We start from the raw sequence: 8,419 nt of genomic DNA, 5'->3' as shown, positions 1-8,419 counted from the left end.
ACAAAGAACTCAGCATGAAAGATCTAGCTCATATGTGCCAGACTGGTTACATAATCTGAGAAGCGCAGTGCATAAAGGCAGAGACTTCTGTTTAAAATTATTAAGAATTTTAGATTGGGACAACAGAACATTAAATCAAGTGTGGGTCCTTCTTAAGTGCAAGGCCATTTTGACTGTAAAGATTGCACACTTGTAAAACTAGCTTTGCATATGTGTTCATAATCTTGTTGTTTCTGAGCAAAGAAAATGAAATAGGTCTGATACAAGCAATTTTTATTCTAATGTAATGCCATTCAACGGAACTTTCTGTGATGATGGGAATGGTCTGTATCTACACTGTCTAATACATAGCTAGTAACCACCTAAGACTATGAGCTCTTCAAGTATGGCTAGTATGACTTGAAATTCTAGTAGTGCTACTGAAGAATTACATTTTAACTGTATTTAATTTTAATTAAATTTTAATAGCTACACATGGATGTGTCTAGTGGCTGCCATGTTGAACATACAAGTTTAATGAATAAACCAACCTACAGATAATAAAGAAAATGCTTCCATATACAAAGATTTTGTAACAATAAAGTTTTTGACATTTTACAACAATGAAAAGCAAACAGTGCCTTTTTTATTAACTGTTTTGAGCAACTGACAAGAGCTAAGTTTGTATGTCATACCAATGGAAAGTTGTAGCATAGCTTCTAAACTCATAAATAGAATAAGAAATTTCTTTAAGATGCAGAACTGTGAAACTTGGAGGAGATCCCTGCCTCCAAAATTTCCTAAGGGTAGAAGGTTTCTATGGCAACGAAGAATCCATCCAAATGTAATTAAAAGTGAGTGACTAGGGTATCTTATATTGTTCAATTCCAGTACATTTTACCTTTAATTGTATTTTCCTAAGTCACTGATGTGCTAATATGTCAGACAATATTTTTTTTCCTGGGCTGAGGCTGACAAGTCATTGTAAGAAGAAAGAAAAGATGACACAGTCATCTTGAAGGAACATTAGGAACTTTGCAGATGGAATAAAATAATAAGAAAAAATATATTCTTTTGCTATTCTTTAGAATTCCTTCAAGTGGTGATGAGAAGGCCAGCCATTATTTTAGGGTTTCTGCTTTTTAGTATCACACTTCCCCATCGAGGATTCCTGCTAGGACTTACCCTTGAAAGACTCTCCCTTGATTCCCAAGAGGCATCTGCCCTGGTTGTCTAGCCAGGTTCCAGCATCCCAGCCAATCTTGCCTGTGGGCCCTGGGCTTCTCTCTGCCCTTTCCATCCAGCCCAAGACGATGGCCCTGGGCAGCTTTTGGAGGTTCTAACAGAGGAGTCCCAATAGACACTATGACAAACATTAACAATCACTGTTGCCCTGGTTCTGGTTTAAAGTCAATGCTGAGAAATTGGTTTTGTTTTATGTAATATTTGTGGAAAAAAAGTTTGTCATTAAAAAACTTATATAATGAATACTAGTGGTACGATCGAATGTCGAATGAAAAGGTTTTTTGATTTTTAATTTTGTTTTGTTTTAGTTACAAATCACATCTTCCTGAATAGTGAATGAAAACCCAGAGGGTTGCTGAAGTGAGCTGATTTATTGCTAGAAAAAAACAACCAAAGCGACCACGTGTTGAAGTAAGAAACATCCAAACCTGTAGACAGTTTTTATAAGAGTTTATTTGAGATAAGCCTGGTGACAATTGCCGGGAAGCAAGATGTCAGGTCTCACGGGATAAATTCCATAATTACTTATTTGCTCTCGCTTAGGTGCAAGGCAGTAGTACTCGGGCTCTCTTTACTTTGTATTGGTCAGCCATAAAGGTAGCCCAAAATCAGAAGTCCAGCTCTTTGAGCAGGAGTAATATGAGTATTACTTCTGTTCAAGGAAAAGCCCTAACTTAATTCTTTGATTCTCCCCAGGAAACAAGAGGAGTACAACCTGCAGTGGAATGTTTTACTATTTCATCAATAATATGAAACAAAGACTAATTCACGATGGTAGCTGTTAATTTTTCAACAAACTTGTATGACTAAAGTAATTATTCTAAAATTACTCTATGTGTAGATCAAATTATCATTGAGAGACTGGAGGTGAAGAAGAACTCTAAAGTAAGGAAAGATTTTTTTAAAAGAATAAAAGAATGATCTAACCATAACAGAAAAGATTGGTACATTGACTTCATTAAAATTAAGGATTTCTGTCTAGTAAAAGACTCCAACAAGGGTGTGAAAAGGCAAACTTAATACTAGGATAGTATATTTATAATCACTTATCTAGAAAACATAAAGCATTCTTGCCAGTATACCAGGAAAGACAAACAACCCATTTAAACAATGGGCAAATGTCAGGGACTTCACAAAAGAGAATAACCAATGGCCAATTAGCACATGAATATTATTGACCTCAGAGAAATACAAAGTGAAATCCGCAATGACATAGCACTACACACCACCCACTAGAATGACTAAAATGGAAAACACTGACAGCACTAGGTATGTGTATGAGTGTGTAGAGTTAGCAGATACTGTGAGGCGCCACCTAGATCTCCTTTCAATGATGTGATTATTGTCCCAGCTACTGAGACAGCTGACAGCTTCTCTTTCCAATCTTTCAGAGATTGCCTCGGTTGCATTTCATTCAAGGTCACAGTGATTGATGGATGGAGGACACAAAGGATGAACCAACTTGGCCCAATGTGGAATGATTCTGAGGGCCCATTCTAACACCTCACCTCCACTTCCAGGTTGTTGGCCCTGTATTGTAGCTCAATGTCTTCTTCTGTCCAGTCTCATGTCTTGCTATCCCCTTCCACGAGAGTTGATCCCAGGGCATGCCATAATAAACATTCTGAACACTAAACTCTGCTGCAGGGCCTGCTTCCCAGGAGGTCTGGCCTGTGATGCAGTACGACTGGAGTTCTCACACCTTGCTTGTTATTGTGTAAATTGGTTCAACCACTTGAGAAAACTGTCTATTGTGACCTAGCAATTCCACTCCTAGGCATTTATTTACCTAGGAGAAATGAGCATTGTGTCTCTCCACCAAAAGTCATCTATAAGAATGTTCATAGCAGTTTTATTCATAATAAACTCAAACTGAAAACAACCAAAATATCCATCAGTTGTAGATTATATAAATAAATTTAAATATGTCCATATACAGGAATACTATGGAGTGACAAGAACAAACTATTGCTATATGCAATAGCATGAGTGAATCGTCCTGACATAATGCTGAGCCAAGAATCTAGACACAATAGAGCACACACTCTAAGTATGATATAATTGATATGAAGCCCAAGAACTGGCAAAACTAACCCATGGTGATAGAAGTCAGAACAGTGGTTACTTCTGGGGTGTGGGTATTGACTGAGAAGGAGCATGAAGGAGCTCTCTGGGTGACAGAAATGTTTTATGTCTTGGTGTGGTTGGTGGTTACATATGTAAGAGTTAATTGAGGGGTGCACTGATGTTTCGGTCATCTTACTATATGTATTTTATAGGTCAGTTAATAAAAACAAACCTCAAAGTAGTATATTCTTTATTAACCCATTGCAGATTAACTAGTTTGTAGAATAAATTTGAGTACTGTACTGGTATAGTAGATGGATATTTAGGAAATTGTTTTGCTTTGATGAATAAAAAAATTTTAACTTATGCCTATTTAATATTCAATATTTAAACACGACCACTTCCTGCCTTTTCAGTTACCATTGTGGTTGATGAGGACTTCCCGCATGTCTGTGGTACACTGAACAGGTTTTCTAGACATTGTGGTATACATGATGGTAGAGGAGGAATTAAAATCAAGATAAATGGGGAAAAAGAGTACACGGTGAAATCCTTAGACTGTAGATATAATTCTCTAAGTAGAGAGATAGTATGGTACAAAATTCATAATAGTGTATGGTAGGCAGCCTTCTAACTGGTGCCAACGATCCCTGCCTCCTGATATTCATGCCTATGTTAGTCAGGGTTCTCCAGAGAAACAGACCACTAGGATGTATCTATCTTCCCTCCTTCTCTCCGTCCTTCCCTCCCTCCTGCCCTCCTCCTTTCCTTCTATTGTCTATTTCTCTATAGAAAGTTTTATTTTAAGGAATTGGCTCATAAGATTATGGAGGCTGGCAAGTCCCAAGACCTGCAGGGTGAGTCAGCAAGCTGGAGACCTAGAAGAGCCAATATGGTAAGGCCAGTTTGAGTCTGATGGCCTGCGAAGCAGGGGAGCCAATAGTATATAGCTGCAGTTCAAAGCCTGGCAGACTTGAGGTCCAGGAAGAGCCAGTATTTCTGTCTGAGTCAAATGCAGGAAAAAGCCAATGCCCTAGTTCGAAGGCTGTTAGGCAAGAAGAATTCACTTTTACTTGGAGGAAGGTCAGCCTATTCGTACTATTCAGGTCTTCAATGGATTGGAGAAGCATTCCCCCATCTCCCAGTAGGAAGGGGAATGTTGCTTTACTCAGTCTATTTATTTAAGTGTTAACCTCGTCCAAAGTACACTCACAGAAACATCCAGAATAACGTTTGACCAAATATCTGGGCACCCCATGGCCCAGTTGAGCTGACACATAAAATTAACCATTATGAAACTTTGTTGTGTAATGTCCTCCTCTTGAGTGTGAGCTGAGCCTAGTGACTTGCTTTTAACTAAGAGAATGAGGCAAAAGTGGTAACATGTCATTTCTGAGATTAAAATACAAGACTGTGACTTCTGTCTTGCTCACACTCCTCTCCTGCTCTCTCACTTGCCCACTATGATGAAGTTAGCTGCCACATCGTGAGCTGCCCTATGGTGAAGCCCATGTGGGCAGCCTCTAGCCTACAGCCAGCCAGGAAGCAAAGTCCTCAGTCTAACAGCCCTAGAGAGAGTGAATCCTGCCAGTAACCACTGAGGGAGCTTGCAAGTGGATCCACCTCGAGTCCAGCCTTAAGGTGACTGAAAGCCCAGCCTGTGCAAGCATTCTTGTGAGTGACCTGAGCCTTGCTTGGATTCCTGACCTACAGAAATTATGAGGTAATAAATGTTTGCTGCTTTAAATTGCTTAGTTTTGGGGCCATTCGTTACATAGCAATAGATAACTCATATAGAGTGTGTACATGAACTGAAAGGTAGAAAGCCTGCAAACAAAATAAATTGAAACTCTACTTATAAGAAAGGTATTGTTGGTCTCTGGTGTAGGAAATGCTATCCTCCCACCTATATTTGTCCTCACTTTTATCTCTATTTCACTCCCAAGAGGAGGTTGGCTGCTGGAGGATGTGTGCTTTAAGCGCCCCCTGAGCTAGAGTAGCAGGCTGCCCAGATGCTCCCTCTCCCCGAGTAAAGGCCAAGGTGTCTCTGCTCTTCTCTCCTCTCCCTTGTGAAGTGAGGTGAGTCCAGAGGCAGCTCTCCTAGTAGCATCCTCTGCCTGTGTGCCCTCCTCCCACTCTCCCATCAGGACTGAGTAGATGGCTTAGGGGAGTTATTTTCTAGATACTGGATCAAACTCACTTTTTCCTTATTTTTCGGTTCTTCTCAACCAGCAGAGGTGCTCTGGGTTTTCTTTGCATTGCAGAGACAATATTCATAATTTGGATTCAGGCTCCAAGACAGAAGTACACAGAAGCCTTTGGGTCTGCTTCTCGTTCTAGGCTCCTCTGGCAACCTGAGTCTGTGGGGGTCCAGTCAGTGTACTCACTAGTGTTCTGCACTTCAGCTTTAAAATGAAAGCTCCAGCAAGTAATTGCTGCTCCCTCATTGTGGTGTTTTAGGGTGCACGTGTGTGTCATTGTGTGAGGGTGAGTACGCAGGAGCTTACACCTCCATCAAGGATGACACTGGGAGATCAAAGATAAGATTCCTGGATTCCTGGATGTTGGCCAATGTTTTCTTAACAGTATCCCAACTCATCATTTCCTGATAGGGGTCAAGATCAATAGTGGCGAGTCACAACGCAACAGGGTGGGTACTTTTGTGTAAGGAGCAAGGTCCAGGCTGCTATCTGCTAAGAAAAGACTCTCTGCTGTGAGTTGGCCTAGGAGTAGACATATAGGGTTTAAGGAGAAAACTCATTATTTTAGACTTTAGTTTTTTCTTGGTTTTATCTTTCCTTCTCCCTCTTTTTACCTTTCTCAAAAAGGTGAGCTCTTAAGGCCAAGGTTAAGTATGGGTCTGAGGAAAGTGGACAGAGACCACAAGTCTTCTCTTTCTCTCTCTCAATCTCTCTCTCTCTTCCTCTCCCTCTCTCTCGAGTTCTTAGGTTTACAAGTGATTCAGGGCCCTTCACCTGGAGTTCCCGTGGCAGGGTTTAGAGGGCAAATATCCAATAGCAACATTTCTCAAATTTTGGTCCAGAGCATACTATTACGTATTATGTGAAAAAAGTGTCCTGGGACCAGGTTAGTTTTGGAAATAACAGTGTAATTTTTCAGGGCCTTTTACAAGATATAAGATGTATTATGAGGAATTTTCCAAACTTACTTGACTCTAGAATAATTTCCTGCAAAACATCTCATGAAATAAGACCTCTTCAGAACACACTTGGGATAAATCTTTTCCAAAGAAATGTGTAACGTCCATGTACTGGAACATTCTGTGGGCAGATCTCCCTCTGGAACCTGGACTCACAGATTCTAGGCCATGGCCTTCTCACTTTTTTACCACACAGACATGACTAAGGACTAAGTAAATAAAGCCTTCAGTCGCTTTGGTTCACAGTTTTTCATTCGCTGTCTTACTCAGATTTTGTCTGTCTTCACAGAAATTCTATTGTCCTTCCACTAACAGTATATAATTTCTTGGCTTTAGTAGTTCCCTACAATGATTTATTTCAATTGCTCTAAGTATATGTGAATCATTCACCCCTCATTTTGTAGAAGGGTCTTAGAAAATGCTTTCTAATCCTGATGTTTTTAACTATACTTCTCACTAAAACATAAAAATGTCTAGTATTTAACTGTAGGCATGTACCAAACATTTATTCTTCAGTGCAGTATCTGGTATATGGATCCCTCTGCACTCATCAGCTTTGTTACTGTCCCCAAACTAGCTCACTGGTCCCACTGCCTGCCCTCCATGAGCTAGCCCCTCATAGACCCTATTGTTAGCCTAAATACTTCCTTAGGAAGTAGACACGTGCTGTAACAGCAGAGCCTTGGAGCCCTGTGCACTGCCATCCACCCCCACTCATCATATAGATGCCTCAAATTCCCGGATGTAAGAGCTCAGGCTTGCTGTGCTGGTCTTGCAAAGAAGTTGAGTCAGCAGCTGCCTCTGTGAGCTGTGCCCAGGACTTTGGCTTGGCCTGGGTTACTAAAATACTGGCATGTAAAAGTAGGAAAGGCACAAATGAATTACTTCTTGCTGGTAGGCTAATTTGTATTTGCTTGAGGGAAAGGGAAAGGCAACAAGAATAGTGCTTTATGAAATGTTTGAATTCCTTCAAAATTCATATGTTGGGACCTCATCCCCAGTGTGACAGGTGGGGCCTTTGGGAGGTGGTTTGGTTATGAGGGTGGAGCCCGCATGATGTGATTAGTGCCCTCATGAGAGAGATCTGAGAGCTGCCTTCTCCCTTCCACGAAATGAGGTTACAGTGGGAAAAACAAAACAAAATGTTAAATCTTTGATACTTTTGAGTTTTTGGAGTGGAAGATCTTATAAAAAATTCCCATAAACCAAGTATCATTTCTTTAGTTTCTTTTCTCCTAATTTGTGTGTAACTAGGTCTTTGTATTTAATCTTTCAAGCAGATAGTCTTCTATCTTCTTCTCCACTAATAAGTCTTGGAAGAATCCTTAGAAGGTAACATAGAGAATACTGTTCTAAGAAAATATCAAAAGAAATAACATATCACCTTACTTGGAAGAGCAGATCTTTTAAAACTTATTACTCTCAAAGGAAAACCAAACCAAACCAAAACCAGGAAAAAAAAGTTAATATTGAAAAATGTAAAACCAGTTTAAATTACCCATTTAACAAATAAAGAGCCACTATGTTTTATTAGTATTTACATAGAAACACAAATATCTGATATTAAGAAACAAATAAGAGGTCAGCAGCTTTTTTAGGAAGTTTGTGAGAATTTTCTCTGCTTCACAGGTCCGAGGTCGGATGGGTTCCACATGGGGTGGCACTTTATTCCTTCAGCTATTTATATTTCCAAATTCATCGACTTCTAACAATCAAATAAACAGTGTAACGGGAGAATTTCAAAATACTATTTTTAAGCCACAAAGAAATTCTCCTAAGTGAAATTAGAATTTGATCAATTTAAATACTTTATAAATGCTTCAAAGGAGACTATAAAGCTAAGCAGCACCCTTTTATCTATTATACTAAAATATAGGAACATTTTCTTTTAAATATTTGGGATTCTGTCTACAGTGCCTCTGTTATATTCATTCAAAATTATTCTTATATTCTAAAACAATGAAGCTT

The sequence above is a fragment of the Pteropus alecto genome, unplaced genomic scaffold (genome assembly GCF_000325575.1).
Source record: "Pteropus alecto unplaced genomic scaffold, ASM32557v1 scaffold72, whole genome shotgun sequence".
Classification (NCBI taxonomy): Eukaryota; Metazoa; Chordata; class Mammalia; order Chiroptera; family Pteropodidae; genus Pteropus; species Pteropus alecto.
This window is presented reverse-complemented; position numbering follows the sequence as displayed.